Genomic DNA, 23,966 nt, shown 5'->3' on the forward strand with positions numbered 1-23,966 from the left:
ATAGTTTCAGAGATGATTTGAATCAACTTTTTTTCTATGTGAAACGAATGGCTAGTTTAATCTTGTTCGTTTTAATCGGTTGATTTATGTGGCTAGAACAAGCTACATTTTATTGTCTAGCATGGTTTAGATTAAAAGCGAATGATAAGAGTGTGTGCCAAATTTCGTAAACATGCCATAAAACGAAATGTAGTTGTAGTGGACGGAATGTCTTATTTTAGATGCTCATCTAAATTGTAAAGAAGTCATTGTGTAACAATAGCGTTCGTAGAAATTCCACGAGTTTTGACCTAAAACTTCGATGTGTAGCAACTCAAAAAATATAAATTTATTTTGTTAACATTTCCATGTGAATTCGACGTTGGTGAATAAAAGCAAGAATTCCACAGAGCGATGTAATAAAACAGGGAATATTTTTTAAAGAAATATTTCCATTTCGATTGATCGAAAGTTTTGCATAATATAACTAGAGAGAAAACAAAAAAAGGAAAAAACGAGAATGTCGAGAGGGGCGGAAAATGATATTTAGCTCGAAGGAAGGCTGATGTTGTATTAACATAATTTATTTTGAACTATTCGGATTGTTAAAGCGGAGGAAATTCATGCAAACAGTGTTTGATTGACTGACTTTTAAGGACACTTTTTTAGTTGTGATATTTACAATTTTTGACAAGTTTCCGTACATTAAAGAAAATTAATGATGTTCCAATGTATGCTATAAACTTTCAACACATCTATTAATCATCAAACGAGCCATCGAGTAAAACACTTTTCAATGCGCTGTGTAACGCTCGGACTTTTTTATCAAACTTATCAGAAAAGTCTTTATGATTAATCCGTCCATTTAAAACATGCATTTGGCATTTACTTAACTTTTTGATTTATACAATGGATGTGATAATCAAGCAAAACTCATAACCCGTTCATCTATCATTATTCAACAAATACAAAAAAATGACATTGCTTTGAGCAAACAAATTCCGTGTTTGATGGAGATTTCGCCGTTAAACATCGCATAGGCAATTAAACGGTTGTTCACAAAATAAAAGGAATTTATTTTCATTGTCTTCGCTAATAGCCTGTTATAACTCAATGTACCACTATTTACCGCACTTTTCTTATCTCAGAGACACGACTATAATTTTCCAAAAAAGACTTGTTAAACTTCCTCCCATTGAATGTAAACAAAAAATTTTAATCAAACTTTGACCAAAACTTTTCAAGTCTCTCTTCAAGGTCTGGAATTTGCTTATGTATTGTCTGGGGAACCTGACTGTGACACCAATGATATTCTAATATTGAATGGAATCCATTCAACATAAAATGTGACCTCGATTCTCCAACGACTTAGTAAATTAATTTTCCAAGAGATGTTTTCATATTTGCCTGCGGAGACACAATTTTTGTCTTATGAATTTGAAATGTCTAATTTCTGTTTATTATCCTTTTCGTCCTTTGTCTTCAAGAGTATGAACTGAAACTCCCAAATGCGAGTATTCAACGTACTTTAATTACTACAGTTAGTTAGCTGTACATATACACATATATTATTAATTGTATTATAGCATAAAACAAAAACCAAATTTGCAGCGCTTCCACTTGTGCTGTTAATAATCCTGCATTATTAATTCCTATTTTTAACTACATGGGAAAAAAATTAAAAAAAGCATGAAAAACTTCGTTTGCCACTTTGATGTGCGTTAAAACTTTCTATATTAATTTTTTACCATACTTCTGGTGACCCAAACTCCCTATTAAAAGCACACATTTTAAAACATGAGCGTGTGAAGTCTTTTTATGTTTATATTTTGCAGTTTTAATGTAACATAATAAAAATTTTAAACACTTTGTGAAATAAATTGGCTTTTTCAAAGTCTAATAAAAATATCAAATTTAATAATGTAGCTTTCAACATTTCGCTTTAATTGTTTATATAAAACAATCCTGTGTTTTACAATGGCACATCCACCGTTTTTGACGATGGTTCTAAAATTATTTTATATCAGCGTGATATTTCATTATATTTTTAATGGGTTTTAAATATAAACAATAAAACATAAAATAGTTTTCTATTTTATTGGAATATTTCATAGACAAATTGAACTAGGGCAAAGCTTTTTTATTTTACTGATAGAAAATTCATTTTAAATCGCCTGGTAACTTGCCAAATACATAAAATGGTTTTTGCTGTAGGTTTATTGTGCAGAAGCTTCTTTATGTTTTGTAATTGAGGGTAATGAAATGACAAATGAAATCTATACATTTTTTTTCTATACGTTGCACATTAAAACTGGGACATTGTAGTCCCTAGCTGGACAAAAATTTTTAAATCAAGCAATGTTATATTTGCTTTTTAGCACTCGTATGAAGAAAACAAAGCGTTGTGCACAATTTAGCTATTTATTTATATTTTTCCAAAGATAACGATACATCACATTGATAGCAATAACTGGAAACATTATCTAGTCATAAATGCAGATATTACTATTTTAAAGTGAATTATATCTTTTGGAAATAGCTAAGAACTCTGATTTAGTTACAGAATTACTAAAAATAAAATAAGTGACATACAGTGTGCCGCACTCAAGACAGATAGCAGCTCATATTTTCGTCAATTTTCGGAGATGAATTTTTAAATTTAACACACTTATCAAACTTTTGAGGCGAATCTGTTGTGTCACTTGCAACATTGTAAATTATAACGAACATCGTACAGCGATTTTTTTAACAGGGCAATAAATTCAGTAAGAAAAGTTGCTGAGAATCAAATTTTTAGATTTTTATACCAAATTTCAAGTTAACATTTTTCAACATTCGACCAGCAATTTGATTTTTATTCTTTATATTTTTGTTGTTGGTCATTTTTTCATTATTTTGATGCGACTAAATTTATTTTGATAATTCACGTTAATTTTCATTGAAAATTTTGAAAAAATCCAAGAATTGACAATTGACAATATTCATTTTAATTGGAACGCACTGTATATGATTGTATATGGTTCAGATTCTTTAATAAATCAGAACTAATTTCAGACCGATATAATTTAAAACAAATTTTAAAACTCTATTTAAAGTCAATGTTTATTTTAAATTTAGAAAGGAAATTTCAGAAAGCAATATCATTATTTTCTAAATGATATTCCTAGAAAAAGGGGGCTTCCTGGCAAGTATATACCCCCAGTTGAAGAATCAATATCACTAATTTGCAACATTCAAAACAATTTGAAGATTTTAGAACAATAAACATTCCTCAGAAAAAATTGATTTTTGATTTTCGTTCAGCAAGATTTGCGGTTGGGACCACTGTGCATTGGTAATTTAGTAAGTGTAAATTCTAAGACAAATTTGCGCTTAGACCCCAACGTTACCAGGTTAAATTGACGTATGGCTGGTTATTGGATATGCAACTTATTAAGAAGCTATTTAGGCTAAATAGTGGATATGCTTGAAGGCAGCACCTATCCACGGTAATATTAATATCGAGGCGCAACTAATTGATGTTCAAAGTTGGCGTGATCTGTATTCGAAACGAACAGGGGTCAGCGGAGACGATGAGCGATGCGCCACCAGGGAAACGACAGTCTGATCCTGAGTAATACAATTATGAGGAATGAGACAAAGACCGTCACCGATCGCCTACGGAATTACAGGAATGGTGTAATTGAGGTTTGCCGGTTGCACGACTCGCCTTTCCCGCTTTATAATTAATGAGCAAAACGGTGCGTGAGAGCTTGCACTCTCGCTAGGTGTCTTACAAAGGATGGATGTACAAAATCACGAAAAATTATTTGATTAAATTGATGAAAACTAGACCGACTTTGTCCCCCATAATTGTGGTAAACTTTATCTACACATAAAACCTAAGTAAACATCCTATAAATTTACAACTGTTGTCTTAGCTAAACCGCGTTCTCCGTCTATAACCACCACTATACATGCGTAAGACCCTCGCAACCCGAAAACGACGTCGTGCATCATTGCGGCACTGAAACGAAGCCAACTAAACAAACTAGGCACAAACCGGCATAAATATCAGACCCTGGGACTGCTCTAAATGCAGGCTTCATCTTCTATTTTTGGAGGGCGCGCCCACCTTAAAATTCTAAACTAATTTTGGAAATATACGAATATCCCACTTGCTGAGCCAAAATTCTAATAAAAGTCGTAGAAATTCTTTGTTTTTTATATAAGGTGACAAATTTACTTTCGTTATTTTATATTGCAAAATTGGTGGAGGCGCCGGTTTCTCTCTATGATTTCTTTTATTCTCAATGGTATCGAAGCATAGATAAATTAACACGAATTAACTAGTTTTGTACTTTTCTCAAAACGACTAAAATGGACATAATTCGTTATAGCTCTGAACACCCCAAATATTAGTCTTTTCAAACTGTAACTAATTTTATGAAAAATTCAGAACAACTTCGTCAAGAACCAAACTTACAAATTAAATAGACTTTAATTGGCGGATATTCACCGACTCTATACTTTCAGGGTAGAAATCTTTGCACGCTCCTTCGATTTTAAAGCACGAAATTCTAAAATCTAAATGAGAATATTTTATGTTATACATTTTTAAACAAGTTTATTGTGTCTTATTTCAAACTATCATACAAATATTACTACAAATTTCAGTTTATTTTAATTTTGAAGACGTAAAGCTATTTTTATGCAGCTTAAGTTTTGATAAGTGACACTAAAATTGTGTTGATATTGCAGAAGCTTTAAAATTTAAAGTTTTGTGATTGTCGTGATATTTTTACTTGGTTAAAAGTCGACTTGTGTCTATCGCACCGACTGTGTTATTTATTTAATTTTCTGTTAATAATTGAATGCTTGTATAAAAAATGTTTAAAAATTAAACCTGTGCAAGACGGTTGCGCTCCAGTGAACCTTCAGTTTATTGACTGAAATAAATAATAGTCTTGGTCGTATAAAATATTCCAAGCAAATTTGTTGTGTTGAAAATTTTAGTGGTTTATCGAGTCCGGACCTGGATAGGTACGCAAGGTCGGAACTTGATACGTGAAACGGAAGGAGGCCGCTTGGGATCTCGATAGGCGCCTCCACAACTCGTTCAAAAGGGATTACAAATAGGAATATCGAAGGTTTGATCTCAAAGTAAAATCTTTCATAACGTGCCGACGTGGATTGTGATTTTTTTACGTTTGTAGCATTTTCTTTAATAGTTTTATTAGCTTGCAATAATCGAACTTCAATAAAACGTGAAAAATAAAAGTCTTCCTTCCACTCGCTGAACGATATCTAAAATTGTTCAAAAATTCGACTAAGGGTAATTAATTTTCCCTTTGTGAAGTTTCAACCATTACGGCCTCCATTTATAAATCTAATTAGCAGTTTTAGTCAATTTTCCGTTACAGTGATTGTTTTTCCCTTGCGCAAGCTGCCTTGGCCTGTTATGCAGCGTTACATCAAAACGTCGATAACTCACTTCCAGCTGAAAAATCAGTTTTTATTTTATCATCAGCTAGAAAGAACATTGTTACTTTCTAGACACACCTCTTTTAAAACATCAACGCGAGAATATAACAAGCGTTTTAAATCAAAACAAAAACATGTCTGACGTTTTGACTAAAGCCAGATGTTACATTACTAAGACAATTTTGACGAGGCATATATTCGTGTTTCAACCATGTCCATCAGTCTGTCATGAGTTACAAACAGAATTGTCTTCAATCTGTCGGGAGTTTTTCACAGTGGAGACTAACGAAATCGTATTTTTTCAGTGAAACAACTGAAATTGTTACAACGAAACTATCAGAAAAGTAGCGACATAAAACAAAAAAAGTTATTTCTTTTATTTTGTTTTTAGAGTTAGTAGGTTGTGTTATCGTCAGGTAGCTGCAAATATTTCGATTGGCTCGTGGTAACTGACGTCAAAGTGCATAATACTCATCATCATAATACCTAACATTGTGCGCTAATAGATTATTATCTAATTATTCATGAAAGGTATTGTGTTCTCGCACAGTTGTCGGTTCTGTTGCTCTCCACACTATTGTAATTTGGTATTTATTAACAGTGGAATTATCACATTTTTGCTTTTAAGGGGCTGTTTAATTGATAGTGGACAATGGGGCGAGTGAATTTTTTCCACCTCGGTGGAGCTTAAATTTTGCACGTTGAACATTAACCAAAACTGTGTCCAGCTCAATCGACTCATCGATTATCTTGATTGACCTGTGAATGCGAAATTGAATGGATGATCCCTAGTTCTTCGTGTAAAATATTGACAAATTCAGCGGGTCAGTTTTTTGAGTGCGTTATCGCGAATTTCGATGTTGCTGATTAGGAGTGATTTATTATGATTGGAGCGAGTGTGAAGCCGAAGGGCAGCCGTTGGAAAAAGTCAGTATCGGGAGCGTTATCGCTGCAGCATAAAGTTACCAAGAGAACGAAGATTGATTGATTTAAGGAGTGTTTTACAGATGGTTTTAGACGACGGAAACGGGCACTGAAAATTTTAAATAAAGTTGCGATTTAACTGTTGTCTGTTTAATTCATAGCTTTTGACTTTACGATCTGTATCCGCAGGGATTTCCGATTGACCGAACATATGATGCCGTGGAAATCAAGCTGCGCGAATCCAAATCGAATATCATAATAGCGAATATCCCTACCGTCTGATCCGATTCGGTGATAAAAATATAGTTGTTGCAGCGCAGCTACGCTTTCCTACTATGTGTCCTCTCGAGCGGACGTCATCCGTAAAGGAAAACTGCCGGATTTCGGCCATGCATGTGAATCGTGCCCGCTGACTTGTAAAATGCAATTTATAAAACGGCATTTATAATAGCCCATTTTGCATACTTGTCCAACCCACCCTCCCCTCACCCCTTGCGCATTCACAGAATTACACGCATCGCTCCGAGACACCCCTGTCAGATTCCGACATAATATACAATCATAATGACACCAACGCTGCTGGCCTTGCCTGTTGATGACTAACGAAATTACGAACCCGCGGAATTTCAACGCGCTTCTTTACATCCCGGCGACGACAACCACGCATTTACTGTCGTACGAAATTTTTTTCACTTTTACGGAAACCGTTTCAACCACAATATTCTGATTATTGCAAATGTACATTCCAACAGGTTGAAAACCACCTCTGAATGTGACAAACGTTTTCTGAACTTTGTTCGAACATTTTAATATTTTTTATTGACAGTGCCAGTACAGAACTATATGACTATGTGTTTAAAATGAAATATAAAGGATCTCAAACGCGCTGGAAAATCGCGGAAGCGCCGGTTTTTTACTATCTCATAGGGTTTGCGGCAAATCTCCACTAAAAGTTGAAATTAAATTGTGTCGATTCTATTTGTTACAAAACTCAAAAATGATACGCAAAAAGCTAGATTTTAAATTTTAATGAATTTCAGCTTCATGCATATTTTTTATTTATTTTTTAAATTGAATTGACTCAGCTAAATGACAACCACCGAAGTAAAATGAGTTGTTTTGTCCGATCATAAAAGCTTTGTTCACTCATTTTTTGCCAGGTCATCTAGTTCGATGCAACTATGTTTAGATACGACGTAAAATAAATTGCTAAAAATGGTGGATGCGCCAGGCTAATTACGACAAAATTTGAGACAATATTTGAACCATGTATTGATTTGGGGTGATTTTTAAATTATGGAAAATTGTCACGTCCTCTTTCAAATTGCCAGTAGTTTAATAGATATCTCGGATATTTTATACATTAAAGTTTTGTAGTGGCTGTTGTAAGTACTTGCGCTAATTTCTAGAAAATAGTTGTTAGTTGTTTGTGGCGCAAGACTGTTGACTGTTGTTTAAAACTAAGCGGGTAATATGAAAACTTTTTCTCCACTTGGTTTTAATTAATTACAAAAGTTGGAGACGTGGTGTTATTTTTACAACAGATTTGTTGGAATTGTTAGAATCTATTATACGGATATAAAAATATAGTAGTTTGAGGTTGAATATTCTCCAGTAGGGGAGTTATTAGGACTTTTACGATTATAGTTATTACTGATAGACCCTTTCGGTATTGTGTTTTGAATAGGTAAACCTGGTAAGCTATGACAGTTGGTAATAAAAGTACACGTTAAGAACCGCTAGCGACGGAATTATTCAAGTCTTCTGAAAGCACAGATTTGTACTCGAGCTTGTTACGGGTACGATTTCATGTATAATTAGGTAAACTGTGAATAAAGCAAACAAGAATTTGCGATCTTTTGATGTGAAGCAGCGACTTTGTTGTTAAATTTGACAGAAATGCTGACTAACCGTCAGCCAGTGGCGAGTTTAAATAGTTTCGTGTTTGCTAAGTAGGTACGATTTATGTGGAAGTGAATTTAAATTTGGGCTTACCTTTTCTATTTGTTCATCTGATTGTGAAACGATGTTATAGGCAATCCACTTATCTTTGAAGCATATATGAATGTAGGTGAAGCGGCGTTTCAGCTAGAATCTTTGTTTCTGTTCACCTGAAACAAGAGAGATATTTGTGATAAGTTCTTCGAGCTTCCGTGGTTAGAAAATGTTTTATATTTCTGCATGAAAAGGAGGTGAAACCTAAATGATAACAACATAACTTAATAACAGACCGTTCGATGAGTTTAGGCAACGTTAATAAGTTTACAGAGCGCCATTAAACTTGTAAATGAAGCTCCATTGGGATTCTGGGATAGTTACCGACAACACAATCATACGGGTAACGCGATTTTCGGATTACTCATTCAGTTCGAGTTGCATTCTATTACGTGTAGTTTCAATGTCTAAAGGCAGGTGCACATGAAAAATGCTCTCTGACTTGCCGTTGTCAATGCAATCATCTCACTACGAGCTCGTAATTTAGCGTGACCCTAACCATAAACACAAACGATCTCTCTTTATATTTTTTACAGTTTATTTTCACCCTAGCGTCATTTTTATGTTTTATGTACACGCACGACGTGTCCATATTTCTAACGTTATGGAGTGGGACTTAACACATAACGAAAATATGGATGCAACGCCGCACACCACTGACACCTCCCCCACTTTTAAAAAAACAAACACATCCTTTATTTATATTCCTAATGCTGAGACGCAACCCCGGCTTTATCCTCGCATTCAATACAAAATTCTTAAAAGGGATGTGAAAATAATATTTATCGAATTTCCGCAGTACTGCGGCGCCAAATACACAATCTACGACATCTCTCTGATCCTTAGACTGTCTAGACCTCTTCCCCAACCAATCGCAAAAAGCACACTTCCTCCCAAAAATTTCACAAAATAATCGCCTAAACTCCAACATTTTTTTTCAATCCAAGGAAGCGAAACGAATAATGACTTGCACTTTGCGGAACCAAGGGCAAAACGAGATTTCTTGAGCTTGAGGGATAACTTGCTTCAAATATAAGTATCAATTTCAATTTATCTTGATTTTTACCACGCTGAAACTACATATTGAACGAAATAGAAAAGAAAATATATTCGAAGATATTGTTTTATTTTGTGTTATGTCTACAATCATTTTTATTAATATAACGATTTGATCCTCATTTCTTGACAAGCTGTAATCACACTAAGCTCATGAGCTTTCACGCTGTTGCGTTTGTAATCGATCTGTTGGGTGCGGTGGTCAATGCTAACGGCAGGTCATTATTTTTTTGAGTCAATTCTATCCACATTCAGTTTTGTCCATCATCGTTTTAATCTGAAATAATTTTTCAGAGCAATTTACTTGGAGAAGATTAAACGTGGTAGATGCGAGAGATAATTACACTTTTAAATTTGAAAGATGACAATTTAATTGTTCGGTATTAATAGATCCAAGTGTTTTTCTTCCTTTCAAAATAAATAGACTATTGGTGAACTCAGATTTACATTTTAGAATTAATTTACGAATAAAACGGACCGAACAAAATAAACAGAAAAGTGTACAACTGAACAAATTTCACAGCAAATTCCATGCAGATTAAGACAAATATTGGCTCAATCAATAACTTCGAATTTGGAGTTTTGCAAACAATAATTTTTAAGTTTCCTAATTGATGACGGGTTATTTGAGCGTGGAATTTGCGTAAATTGTTCAATTCTTTTTGTAAAGTTGCAATAATTCAACGGCACAAAATTGCACGGGGCTTTTGTTAGGTTAACCATTCTCGTTTTATTGGAAATTCAATGTTGAATCGAGTTTTATTCCCCACCAACATTTTCCATAACACTTTTACTGAAAAGGCGCGGGTTTTGTCACCGGAACACGTTCGCTTGAAACAGCAGCGGTGAATGATCAACACAATTGTTCGCACAAATTGGAAATTATAAGCTTTTCGAAATTGTTCCCCACGTATGAAATGCCCTATATTTCTTAATTAACTGAGTTCAATTCTTTTCATTCCATTGCCCACAACGTTAAAAAAATTAATAGGATGTTTGAAACAAACATTTTCCACCAAAAGCCAGCCCCACTAAATTCAAAATTACCCAACAATTGTCGCGTCGCGATTTCAATTATTTATATTAATTATTTAATTATAACGATAAATTAAATCGTAAACCCCTACACTGAAAGTATTAATATTTGATGAAGTAATGTTAACACGTTGTGGCTTGTCAAATAAAATAAGCTTACAATTCACTGTTTTGACGTTAATTTCGTCCCTGAATAAAACTAACAGTAAATCACGAGTGAAACGTAAAATTCACAAAAAATATTCTCGGAAAGTTGCGTCCTTTTAAATGTGGGGTGAGCTTTTCTTGAGTTATGACCAGCTTATAAATATCTATTAAAACTTTCTGCAACTTGCTTTGAAACTGGAAAATTAAGAAAAATATTTTAGACCCCGGTCAACGATCAATTCCCAAATAGTTTATCTATAATAGTGAAATTCTTGGAGAATTCGGAACTGATGCGTTCATGCATGATGCAATAAAACCCTGTTCAAACCCTCAGTCAATTATATTTTTTATGGTTTAATAAATGGCGCTAACAAGACGACTTATTGTTCAATACTTAATTATAGTTCTTTGTTGAAATCGCCGCTCCACTATTAGGAAAGCCATTATTAAAAATTGATTTTTACCTTTTTAACTAATTAATAACGTTTTCAAAGCGTTGTGAACGTTCAATTGGGATTATTAAAATTAATACCTGTGTATTTCTGCTGTCAAAAATTTCAAATAGGGTGGAATTGGACGGTTCACTGAACGTTTTGTAGTCTCAACTGCGATGGGGACAATAAAAACAAAGTCAATAAACTTCGGATTTATAAATTGCTAAAATAACATGAAGGAAATTTCCTAGTTTGGAAATTCGAATTAAATCGAATTTGGTAAATAAAAAATTACTTCTATTTTTAGCACTTGCTGTGTTGTCTGTATTTTTACACTCAATTCAATTAAAAATGCGACTCTATTTAAGAACCTTTCGTTGTTTATGTAGAGTAATAGACTGTAAAAACTGGATTATCCGAGGTAAAAAACTTGTGTTTATTTTAATTTTTTATAATGAAAATGTCATTACCGTGCATTCTCTTAGCGCGTTTTTAATTAGAAATATGAGCGTCAAGTGGTTAATAAAAGGGACATATAATGAGGTATGTGGACCTTTTAATTTAGATTTATATGCAGAGTTACGAAACATCAATTTTGAGCTCGTCTCTATTTCATTATTCACTATGTGCAATTTTTTTTTGAGTAATACTGATCGCCAATAATCGGATTGGATCAACGCAAACCCGTATCTATCAAGAGAAAAAACTGCTGACGTTAGGACCATCTGTGAACTTCAGATTGTGGTTTTTACTTCAACACTGGGAGAATTAATATTGGAGCTAATGCATCAAACAGCATTAAATTAATGTTTGCACTATCGTTAGCGAAATCATTTATAACTGTTCCAATGGGAAGAATGGGGCTCATTATTGATGTTTGAGGAACACCTGTTTTTTGGAGTGATATAATCGCTTACTCATAACACGTTGAAACAATGAAATGGAAATCAGAACAGAGTTAATATTGATTTAGGGTAGTCGGTTATGTACATAAAAATTTTGTTATAAAAATAGGGTATAACGTCTGTTTCGAAATTGGATTGATGGGTAGCAAGGAATGTAAACCCTTTCCAAATGAAATTATGTTTGGGTCTGTGTATCTGCAGTATATAAACGGAACGAACGTAATATATTACTGGTGAAAAGTTAAATTTGGCGAGGGCCTTAATAGGTTCCAGGTAATTGGAATTAGTCCAGTTGATGTCCGCACAACAAGGGTCCTCGCGATAAGCTTCCAGTTAAAACTGGGCAAAGATCTAAGAAATTGGAATTCGTTTTTGTTGCTGTTGCGGTTTTTAGCTTCTTGTGCTGCATAGTTGCGGGTGCGATTCTCAACATTAAATGTGACATATGCTCCTGCATCGATCCATCATGGCCGGGCTGTAGGACGCAACTATAAATTCCTGGGGAATGACAAACGAGCGAACGGTTGACGAGTGACACGTATAGGGAGCAGGCGGTAGCTAACGTACTTGGTTAAACGCGGTGCAGCTGTACAAACATCTCTAATTAGAGGCGGGCCAAGTCCCTCGGCAAACCACCACGTCAAATTCGCGAAACAACTGTCACCCAAGAAATAATACAGCATCCGTATAGAATGCGATCTCGACGGCGCCCAAGAACCTACATCAACCAAATAGACGCATAATTTATTTGCATCCTTCGTCAGGATTTTATTTTGATCAAAAGTATGTTGTCGGGTCACACCACACAAAATTTTTTGGCCTTTGACTACAAAATAAATTTAACTCTCGGGTTTCAACAATCTCATGAATTGTAAAAGAGAATTTTTCATTCTCTGTTTTTAAATTAAACTGTTTGAGTTTTTGGTTTTCTATGGTAAATGGCCACTTCAATTCTTTGTTACAGTAACGAGCAAAGTTTGCCGTGCTTAATATATTTTCAGTAAGTCTTTTTAGATACTTTGGAAAAAGCAATGTTAGATGTATTTCAAAGGCAAAAGAAGCTTATAGAATTTTATAGAAGTTATTGTCCCATTGTCTCTAGCTTTTCTTCGCCTTTATTTTCTATATCAACAGAATACTAACTAAAAAGTATTTACTTCAAACGATGTTTGTTCCTGCAACAACACTATCAAAGAAAAATATTTTTAGTCAAAATTTCTACGTGCGATACAGTTGCAGAACCTCTGTTTTGGAACGATTTTGTTTCTGTCACCGGTGCTCGATTTTAGCATTTATTTGGCAATATCATGGCGAATTTTAATTGGGTTTAATCGAAATAGTTCGCAACATAAGCCTCTGTTGATCGTTGAAAGCCTATATATCCATGGAATTTGACCGTGCTTGAAACACAAATACGCAATAAAGGGCCCTCTGATTGAAACATGTAATAAAAACACGGGATTTTCAAGTCTTTTTAACTAATTTCCATTTCGTCACTCCCACTTTTAGTAGTCTGACCATGACAAGGGTCAACGGTGAAACCACACGCGCAAACTTTCCACGATTTTAAGAATTTCAACAATGTTACAGAGTTGCAATTTTTCGTTACGCTGCCAATTGTATGAATAAATTCAAATCTTGGGGCAGATGGTTTAAGGAGGCTCATGCAGCATTTTGATTTGATGCAAGAAAGGGGATCTTGAGTGAGGATAGTAAAATCTATCATGATATGGAAATAAGAATTCGGGAGTTTGATAGCCTCGAAAGAAGCGGTCGATAAGCGACGCTGGTACACTACGTCGTCCTTTTTGCTATTCAAAAGTGACCGGTTCGACTTGTCAAGCTGACGGCAACGTGGTCCTTAGAATGGCTAGGATTCATGTCCTGGCACGACGGTAATTCACAAAGCGATGCCGAACCGTTAAATCGGAGCCTTTCTACCCAACCGCAGCCGTCATAATTCATTTCTTGAAATTGTAAAGAAATCAAAACACTTCAAGATGTGAAATATTGAGGCAAGGCAAGGATTATTTTTCGGACATCCGCTGGATTTTATCTCTACTTTAACTTTTGTAAATTAACAAGTTTAGTGCTACTAAATTTACCCCTGCAGTCATCCAAACCTGAATAAACTAACGGATTCATAGACTCCACTCAATTCCAAGAACAAAGCCTCTGGAAGCCAGTTAACCTTCCGAATTTTTGTCAACAATTTTGTTTTAATACTTAATCATTCTTTATTTTTGTGTTTCTAAACAGTGTTTATTGAAGTGATTAAGTAATTACACGAAGCTTGGATCGCTTGTCAAAAATTTTGAGGTAGTTAATCTCACCAAACTTTTTCTGTTCTCTGTAGTTTCATGTTTATTTTATGTTACTTTCTGCTTGGAAAAACATTTTCAAGTCATTAAATATGTAAACGTACACTTTATACAAACTACTCTTTGTCGGAAGCTCCATGTGAGCAAATTGAATTAATTCCGCATTTATTAAAATTAAAAGTTTCATGGTCTCTTTAAAGAGTCATCATTTTAGAATTAGGTTTGATATTGCAGCAAAGTTTGAGTTGAATCAATCAGTAAAGAACAATCAAAGGGGACAAAGTTTAAAACTTTATCATTAAAACAATCCCACTTCTCGGTTCTGTTTTTTTTACGTTATTGGAAGCTTTTTACTGGCAGTCTCAAACAAGTTCTGACCATTTCGACAATTCCTCCGTGGCTACTTACAGCAGTCAATAGTAGTGGGGTCGGCAAATTTCTACTTTAATAACTAAACTCCTGAGAGAAGGATCGATTATGAACGTAATAATAAAAAATAATTAAGTGTAAACTTTTGTTGCGTGGTGCTTAAATAGGGTGTCCGGAGTTTCGTGTTGCCTGCACAGTATTGAACGCTCTATAATTACGCATGCGGCAACGAATTAATATTTTAAAACATTATTATATTAAAATTTTTATGTAAATATTAATTACAATCGCGGTGCAACTTTCCTATTTACATATATACAAACTCGTATAACCCTTGATTAAACAATAAATTTTTACTCGCCACACAATATCATTTAGTACTCCAAAATAAAACAAAATTAAACCACTTTAACTTCTTTCACAGTGGACGGGTTTTTACGACTTTCTCTGAATTGAACAATTGGATATTTTTTCAGGATCATTAAAATTTGCGGCTTGGTTCTTCTCGCAATAAATACTAAATACAAAACAGGGATTAGAGACTTTTGCGCGTTCAATATAATTGCTGCAATATATTGTAGTGATTAAAAGAGGTATCGGAATATTGAACACCCAGTGGGTTTTTACTAATCAAGCGATAAAAAAGCTCTAAATTCCAGTTTGGGTTTAGCATACACTTCATATCCTGTTTGGTATCTGTTGGCGAATTGATAGGCAAACTTGTTACGTCAGTCATTATGTTTAAACCACAATTATTAATTACATCCAGGTACATTAACAGTAATTGTTGCGTAAAATTCAATTATTGGCTAATAAAATTCAGCCAAAATCAATCATTTTGTACCAAATTAATGTTCGGTTTTGTACTATTACCCTCACACGTTGGCCTTAAGGAATTTCGCCTTAATTGTCGTTAAACTTTCGAGGCTTTTTCTTAATTAAGTAAAAAGTAAATAACCTCGAGCCCTTTAAGTAAAATACAAGAAAGAAAAAAAATTGTTTATTGCCGCTTGTTCTCTCTTCAAGGATAAAACTCATTTAAAAAAGTAATTAATGAGTTTCTGCAAATATTTTCGCCGCTATGTGCTATTAAAGTACGCTCTTGATGTTCATGTTCTTTTGAAAATGTGAATTTAACTCGTGATTTTATTCTCTTTTATATGTATTTTGGATGTAAATAAATAAAACGTGACAGTTACAGACAATTTTGAATAGGAATTAATTTTTCCAGGAATAAACGAACTCGAATTCAAAAAAGGCTTCATTGTTTTTGTTTCTGATATGCGAATAATCCTTTTGTTGAAACAAGTGGTTTTCCGAGTTCATAGTAAAATTCTCTTCAACTTTAATTCAATAAAATCCGTTGAAAGAGTACACGGAGAATGTAAAAGCAAGGAAATGTATCAAACATGGAGAGCAATAAATATTCTCTGAAATTATTGGTTCTATTTTGTATCTCCCCCAATCTCGGTGTTGACGATAAAGGGCCATAGACGTTATTTATTTTTAAAAATATCGCTGAGAAAATTTTACAAATTTCATGGAAAATTTCATGATTAAACGTTGAGGCATCCGAATGTGTTTATCGTTCGCGAAGAAAAGATGTGGCATTTTTGCAACTACAACAGAAAAATTAGGGTCCTTGATTTATTATTTAAATTTTATCTTTATCTCCTGAAAAGACATTTCAATTTTCTTTTTTACCGCTTCACTCAACTTTCATAAAGCTTTAAAGTGATATACGACGCGTTTATGTTTATGCTTGTGTTTAAAATTTTGGCTGCAGACCTTTCTCAGATAATTGCAAAAATATAATTACATTGTTCCACAGCCGACGGGTTGTTTAGACGTTAGATAGCGACCCTAATCAAGTTCCAGCTTAGGGAAAATAAATTATTATAACTGTCTACTTTCCCAAAATAATTTTCATTTTTCAATTAAATCCGCTTTGATTGAGCATGAAGGTGTGGGCGATTGATTTTTCACGTTGCTGGATTTGGCGTTAATTTTATAGGGCAAGTAGTGCACTAGATTGGAATTAATTACTCATTAGTAGATTGATTAAATCGATCCACAGGTAATTAATATTGGATGTTAATGCTTTAGAGCGGTAATTATACGGATATATTTTATCATACGTTCTGCACTGAGCTTACTTAAATAAACACTGACGTCTTTTTTGACGTCGCTTTGACCGTCGCGTTTTATAATCTGGTCGCCAGTTAACAATAAATTCTGCTTGGTTTCCATTAACTGTACATGCGCCCAATATGAATTTGAAATGGTGCCAAATACTTTATGTCAAATTTATTTTCTTGTTTTGGAATGAATTCTACTGTTGAAATTTTCATTTTTGGGCAGACTTCGCCAAGACCAACTAATATTCAATGGACTCTTGGAAAATAACTTGCAGATCGAGCAAATTTGTCCTCATTTTTCTTTAACCAGAAATGAACAATTTTTATGGGGTTGTCAATGTATAAAACAGTTTTAAAACAAACTGAAACTGCACAAATAAATATTTTGTTATAATTTATTGACTTTTATTTTCAATTATTCAATTTGTAAAATTGTAAAATTGAAAACGTATATTTTGTGTAATGAAAGCTTATTCGTTTCGACTGTTCGTAAAAATATAATTTGTCGCTAGTAAATATCTACAACTATGTTGTGGATCGTCTGTTTAATTACCTAATAAGAAAATAATCATTGGATTAAAATATAAATAAGTTGTGAGAAGTTGTTAAGGAAAACAGTAAAAACACTGAAAATAACATGCTCTGTCTGTCTTTCACATCACAGTAAACAGTTTTAAAATAAACTGAATGCCTGCGTTTAAATGCAATTGTATTTTTATTATAAATGTTTTTTGATCAATAGATAAATAATTTAAAAAAGGAATTATATTTGCATTTACTAAATAAACAAAATTGTTTGATACAGTGCGTTTGTAATAGTTTAATAGTTCAGATTTTCATGTTAAGGGATTTTGCATATCCCGGATTCAAGAATTTTTTTTTTTTGAAAAACAATGTAAATCTATTTCGGTTAATACACTCATTTTACGTACGTTAACCGAATTAGAATTTTCTGTTCCGGAATTTTGAATGTTTTATTTCTTCGAAACTACGACAGATAGAAAGATGCGGTCTTCGCTATCGTTTTTCTCGCGCTTTTGTTGCTGGTGTTGAGCGATGGAAAAAATTAAATTTTTCATTTTTTCAAGTCTCAAATTTATCCTAACAAAAGTTAACATGGTGTAGAAAGTTCAATATAGGAATCTGAATTTTTTGAGAATAAAATTTGGAAGTGCAATTAGTAATTACCATCGAGTCGTCTAAGTAATCGCGCTTCATTGTCTGAAATCTGGAAATCCGAAGCTGAAATTGTATTTAAATTACGATACAAGAAAGATTAATAATTAGCGACATTCTGGAATGGAACGGTAAGAAGATGACTCCAATTTGCACTGATTAATTAATATTTCTATGAAGAAAGCCACAGTCTTCCAGTGAAATTTATAATCAGAAATTTCATCACAAGAAGTATACAATACTTAAAAGTTATTTGAAGTTGTAATAAACCCATTTGGAAGAAGATGAGTTAAAGTTTGTAGTTACTTTTCCCATAAATCATTATTAAAAATATTAGAAGTTGTGTCGGGGGTGTGCGAGATTTGCATATTCGATAGTGGAAATTTGTAATAAACTATTTTCCCGGCTGTAGGATTCCCTTCGGGTTTGGGTAAAAATCGCATCGAGATTTACGAATTCTTGGACGAGGCAATTAAGTGGTCGATAGTGGTCGGTGATAAATAGCAGTGATTTAATAAGGTCGATTTCGTTCGTCACTGCAGTGAATAACAAGTGCATGCATGGCAACATCCCTCTTGGGGGCTGTGGTGGCATTGCGTGATCCAGAGCGAGTTCCACTTCCAGCGTGATATCTGAAACCTGGATATCCGTGCTCCGTGTTGCGGTCGCGCCACAGTGTTTGCCTGTGTTTATTGCAGCTTTATTCGCATTTCGGCTTGTCCGAACGTTCATTCAACGAAGGATAAAGGTATCATCCCTATCGGACGAAATTGGTGAATAGGGCTTTTAACTTTCCAAAACACTTCGTTTCTTCCATAATAAAATCGATTGGAGATATGCAATTTATTGTAAGCGAGATATAAACACAAACCTTTGAAAGGATCCCATTTAAATTTTAGATTAAGTTTTTTAGTCACCACGTCTCACAATAGACTATTTTCTAAACGTTTCCCTAATACATCATCCGTGGATTAAACTCCCCTCACACTTTTAATTTTATAACACAATTAAGTGCTTCGGAACGTTTCTTGCAGAAACTCGCCGGTCTTTGAAATAAAACTTTTTGATGAAATTGTTTTCAACAAATGTGTGATACTTAGTGGTTATTTCCGCTTGAACAACGATGCTCTTTTTAAAAAATACTTTTCCCTCCAAATTGGTTAATTTCCGTTGCGGACAACTCAGGCTATCATCCATTGTTAGGGGAAGTTTCACTCAGTTGGAGAATTTAGACGTTGCAGGGGTAAAATAATGAAATTCGTGTGTGCCACGAATTGTTATAAATGCTCTCAGACTGTTAAAAAACTACAGAGGCCTTCGTGATAATTGGGAATTGGATCCGCTACACACGATTTCACCGAATGTTCTTTGCCTATTTACTAACATCAATCGATACTATTATTCAACAACAAAGTAAACATTGCGTTTTACCAAACTATGCTTTTAAATTAAATTCGCTTGCACCGATTACACAATTTCCTCGCTGCCGATACCACCAACGTTACTTTAAATAGCCATCCAGAATCATTCAGCAAACTAACAAAACCCCAACACATGAAACTCGCAAACATCACGAAATCAACATTTTCAGGCACAAATTACCACCGATTAATTTACACATCGTTTTCCTACAAAAACAATATTAAAAAATAACGAAAATCATTATAATAAACCATTTAAATTCATTTTGTGTTCCTTTTGTTGAAAGCTTGTTATAAAGCGTATAAAAACAAATCTTTCGCACTCTCGCCCACGTAGCGCGAAATCAGCTTACGTAGCCAGTATAGAAAGAACCTCTAAATTTATGTAAGATTATCTAAAAATTGCAACTTTGTAGATTTTAGACATTTTATTAAACGTCGCCAAATGCAACATTTTGAGTTTGTTACTTTTGAAATAACTCGCTAGTGACTCTGATTTCAACTACCTAGCTGATGCGGATACGGTGAATGAAAAAAAAAACTGAAAACCACTTGAGCACGGAAGTTGCGAATAACAGAGAATCTCAGCTATGCACGTCTACAGTAAGGGCAGTGTCACGTTCAAAGACATAAAAACGTTCTTACATTCGTGACAGCAAGTTTTTGTGGATTTTAACACTGAATTTATTGGGTTCTATTTAATATTCATCCTGGCGTAACAATAACTGTGCTTAAAATCTTGACACGCCCAGCCAACAACTTCTTCAGCTCTGTAATCTTTATTAATCCTAGCGGAAATGAATCAAAGCTTTATCAAAAATAAATACACTCAGCCACGATTTGACGAGCACGAAAGCGTTTTCAAAAGTAATTAAAATCCAGCTTGATTTTTTAGTCCGTGCATTTTTGACGGTGGTAATTAGTGGTCCGTTGATTAAATTCTAGGTTATTTTTCTTGGTCGCTATTTTGTTGACACATCGATTTTCCGTCAAAATCAGCGTTGCAGATGTTCATGATAATTACTCGAAAATAAGTTAAAAAAAAGTGCCGGCAAAATAAACAATTTAATTAAAACGTCAGGTGTCAGTTAGCGTCACGCAAATTACTAACCTCTCACTTTCGTTAAACTGAAAATATCTCTAAAAATTGAAGTTTAGTTTGCTACGACAATCCGTGATTCAACGTTCGGAAATGCTTACAAAACTGTTCCGTTTTCAAGAAATTTAAAGTACCTTTACAAATCTTTCAATCAATCACAGCAGCTATCGCCCTCGGTAGACGAAATAAACAAAATCCTGAAGAATGATGTTTCCTTGCTCACATAAAACATCTAATAAACGCCAGGTTTTGTCAGTGAAGTTAACGCCATCAGATTATTTAATCTAAGTTTGTCGCCAAAGCCGGCTAAGTAATAATATTCTCAAATATTCCTAAGCACAGAGTAAACGACGCCATACAATCTTGCGATAACCGTTTTTGATATCTTACGTTATAACAACGCGTCGGGGTAGTCCTGTGTATACGAAAATGACACAACGATAACGAGAAAACATTCTCAGAATATCCTCACAAAACAGGAGAGTTACCGGATACCTGCTCCCCTAAATCACACTTAAATTATAGAAAAATCTACGAATTCACATAATCGCAATCAAACGGTCAAATAAGTGCGATTGTCGATTGCCAATCGCCGATCTATTTCGCCGGCTGTCACATAGATAAGTCAGGATTACTTTCCCAAGGATCAAACCTAAATTAGCAAAAGCGAACGAAAAACTTTCCAAAGAGATAAAAAATAAATGGGACAACGCATAAAACACGCAACTTAGATTTATTATAATTACTACTCAGAGACATTGTTATAGATTTTCAAACAGTGCGGTTAATATTACAAAAATATTTTAGAGCCACTCTCAAATTAATTGCAAAAAGCTGCAATTTCACAAAGTGCTTTATAATATTTTCACGGCAATTTTTCATTTAAAGCTAGTTAAATATTCAATCACTGGTCTACATTTTCTATGTCATTAACGGCATTTCCACATTTCCATAGTTTTTTGTTATCAATCATTAAAAAAGTTCTGTTAAAACGTTTATAACGATGTAGCAATTTATTGAACGATTGTGAGTCAGTCCCAGATTGATTTTCGCTTTTTGCTTTATTTATATAAAATGAAAATTTTTATTCTAGAGCAATTTTAACGCTGCTTTTACAATTTAACAGTACAGAAAACAGAGTTGTTAATCAAATCTATGCTTTTTTACAAAGCGAGCTGGAAAAACGGTTTGTTACTTTGCCAATAAAACAGCGCATCCACCATTTATTACTTACATTTTTATTATGGATTTCCCTTTACCTTAAATATAATTAGGTCTATTAGGATCAGTTGATCAAACACGACGTCATTACTTTCTAAGTCGATTTTCGTTTGGAGATATAAATGTTTGAAGGATCATTTTGAGGAGCTTTCAGCGGTTTTCGTTTATTCTTGAACGGCATTATAATTTCAACGTTTTCCGTTCGAACTTAGAAAACGATCAATTAATAAGTTAATAATGTTTTCAGTAATATAAGTAGGGCGTAATTAATGTAATAAAGCAATACCTTTGTTTGATTTCCTCTGAGTTTCCGATTCAAAGCCTGCAGAGCTTTGAATGTTGCACAGGTTTTGTGAAACGTGAAGATTTTCCTTGCATTAGACCGAATTGTAGTGTTTATGTATTTTTAGCCTGGTCAGCGATTTGTTCAATAGGTATTTACTTCCCGTTCTATTGTTTAAAGTATTTATCATTTCATAAGTAAACAGGGAATTGATCGAGAAATTAATCCGTCCTCATGTAAAATTTATCAATTGTAAGCATGGTTGGTATTGATTGGGAAACTAGCATGCATATTGATGTGTCAAGAAATTTGGAGCAGACAGACTAAAAATTTAATTCGCGTGAACGGCGCCGCGGAGGTTTTTAGGACGTCACTGGCGATGTTAAAAAAGTGTTACAAATGCTCGGAACAATATATGGAAACATTTCCGTCGGGTTCCTTCAACGGCCCGTCATTTCAAATCATGGTATTTTCATTTCTTATATAACTTCACGTCAGAGAACATTTCCACTTTTCCTTTATGCAACTATCACACCATGTCTGCGAATGAGGGGAAAATCCCAGTTTTCACCGCTGTTGCGACGCATGTTTCATGGTCAAAACATTAATTTTCGCAGCTGTTTACCCAATCATTGCATTTTTAAGCAGCGCCCAATTGGGAATTGAGGCGGCAGGTGAACTTGTTACCCCCACTAATATGAAATAATTCGCGGTTTTGTGTGTTTAAATTGTTTTATGTGAGTGAAATGGGCTATAAAATGGCTGCTTTTCCCTCCATCGATTTCCTCAATGGTGAAATTATATGATAAATCTAAGTGAAAAATATTTTCAATGATTCATTTACTCAAATGGACTAGTCGTGTTTCTCAGATTTATTATTTTGATAGATGGCTGTCAAACGTCGTAAGAATTGAAGTACAACGTACTGCATTCACTGCGTTAATTGTTTTGAGAATCTGAATAGAACAAGTCATAATGCGGTTAGCAGATACTCCGACCTTTGCTCGTTTTTCAAAAATCAGCTTGATTCAATTAGGTCATTGTAGCAGTCCGCTTTATACTGAAAACTGGGAATTTATACGCCTCTGACAATGCTTTTCTGAACGTAATGGTAAATTCAGTATTGTGGCCAAGGGGTGGTTCCGGATCCGTCTACCGTATGCTCCGAAAACCAAACATGATTTAGTCCGAACGGGAAACCATATTTTATTGTATTTAATAATAGAACAACTTTCCAAGTATTAAAACTTCTATCGATTATATCGGAGGTTTCCGCCGTGATTGAATTTTTTTGCTCACTTATAATAAAATTTCACACCGCGTGTGTGGCTACAAACTTATTAAGCAGAAGTGAGAAAATTACAGCTTTCAAACTTGCCTTTTAAGCACTTTTCTTATAAGAAGTCAACTTTTCGTTCCGGACAGTTGAATCTCACGATCCGTTATCGTACGCCTACGTAACCCACTGAATTCTCCTCTTTAAAGTAGTTCAAAAGAATATAATCGATTGTTCCCGAATTATTCGACGGCTTCTCTAAAACCGCCATCAATTTTGTAGAACCCGTTATTGTGAGATCCTTCACACGTGCTTCACTATACCTAATTAAAATTGAAATTACACGCAATTGTGGCATTATGCGCTTCTAAATGTCATCAGATGTAACAAATTTATTCATATATTGGTTGCAGCTAACGATCGCGGGAGAGATTTCGAATTTCGATGCCAATTTAAACTCGTTTGTTTACAATAATCTTTATGAATTGTGGTTTTTGAATTTTCAAATTTATGACATTTTCAATTTATTATTATTTTTATTGTTACAGTGTTATAAACATTTCACACAAACATTTTTGTTGAGTAGATGTAATTAAAGAATAGAATTGTAGATGTAATTAAGAATAGACGTAGATGTAATTAAAGTTTGGCACCCAAAACCCTAAACACTCTGTACATTTACCCGCAGGATTATTATAATATGCAAAATCCGTAAATAAAATAA

The 23,966-nt window shown here is 34.1% G+C and overlaps 1 protein-coding gene across 1 annotated transcript in view; it reads right to left on the bottom strand.

The window, feature by feature from the left end:
- The window catches only part of LOC148167155 (uncharacterized), a 52,081-nt gene that overhangs the window by 12,564 nt on the left and 15,551 nt on the right, over window positions 1-23,966 (bottom strand). Inside the window, exon 2 of the mRNA XM_088048164.1 lies at window positions 8,362-8,477. The gene's annotated coding sequence lies outside the window, so the exon portion shown is untranslated. The remainder of the gene's footprint in view (window positions 1-8,361; window positions 8,478-23,966) is intronic.

The sequence above is a fragment of the Gnatocerus cornutus genome, chromosome 10 (genome assembly GCF_029298725.1).
Source record: "Gnatocerus cornutus isolate USDA-ARS CGAHR chromosome 10, icGnaCorn1.1, whole genome shotgun sequence".
Classification (NCBI taxonomy): domain Eukaryota; kingdom Metazoa; phylum Arthropoda; class Insecta; order Coleoptera; family Tenebrionidae; genus Gnatocerus; species Gnatocerus cornutus.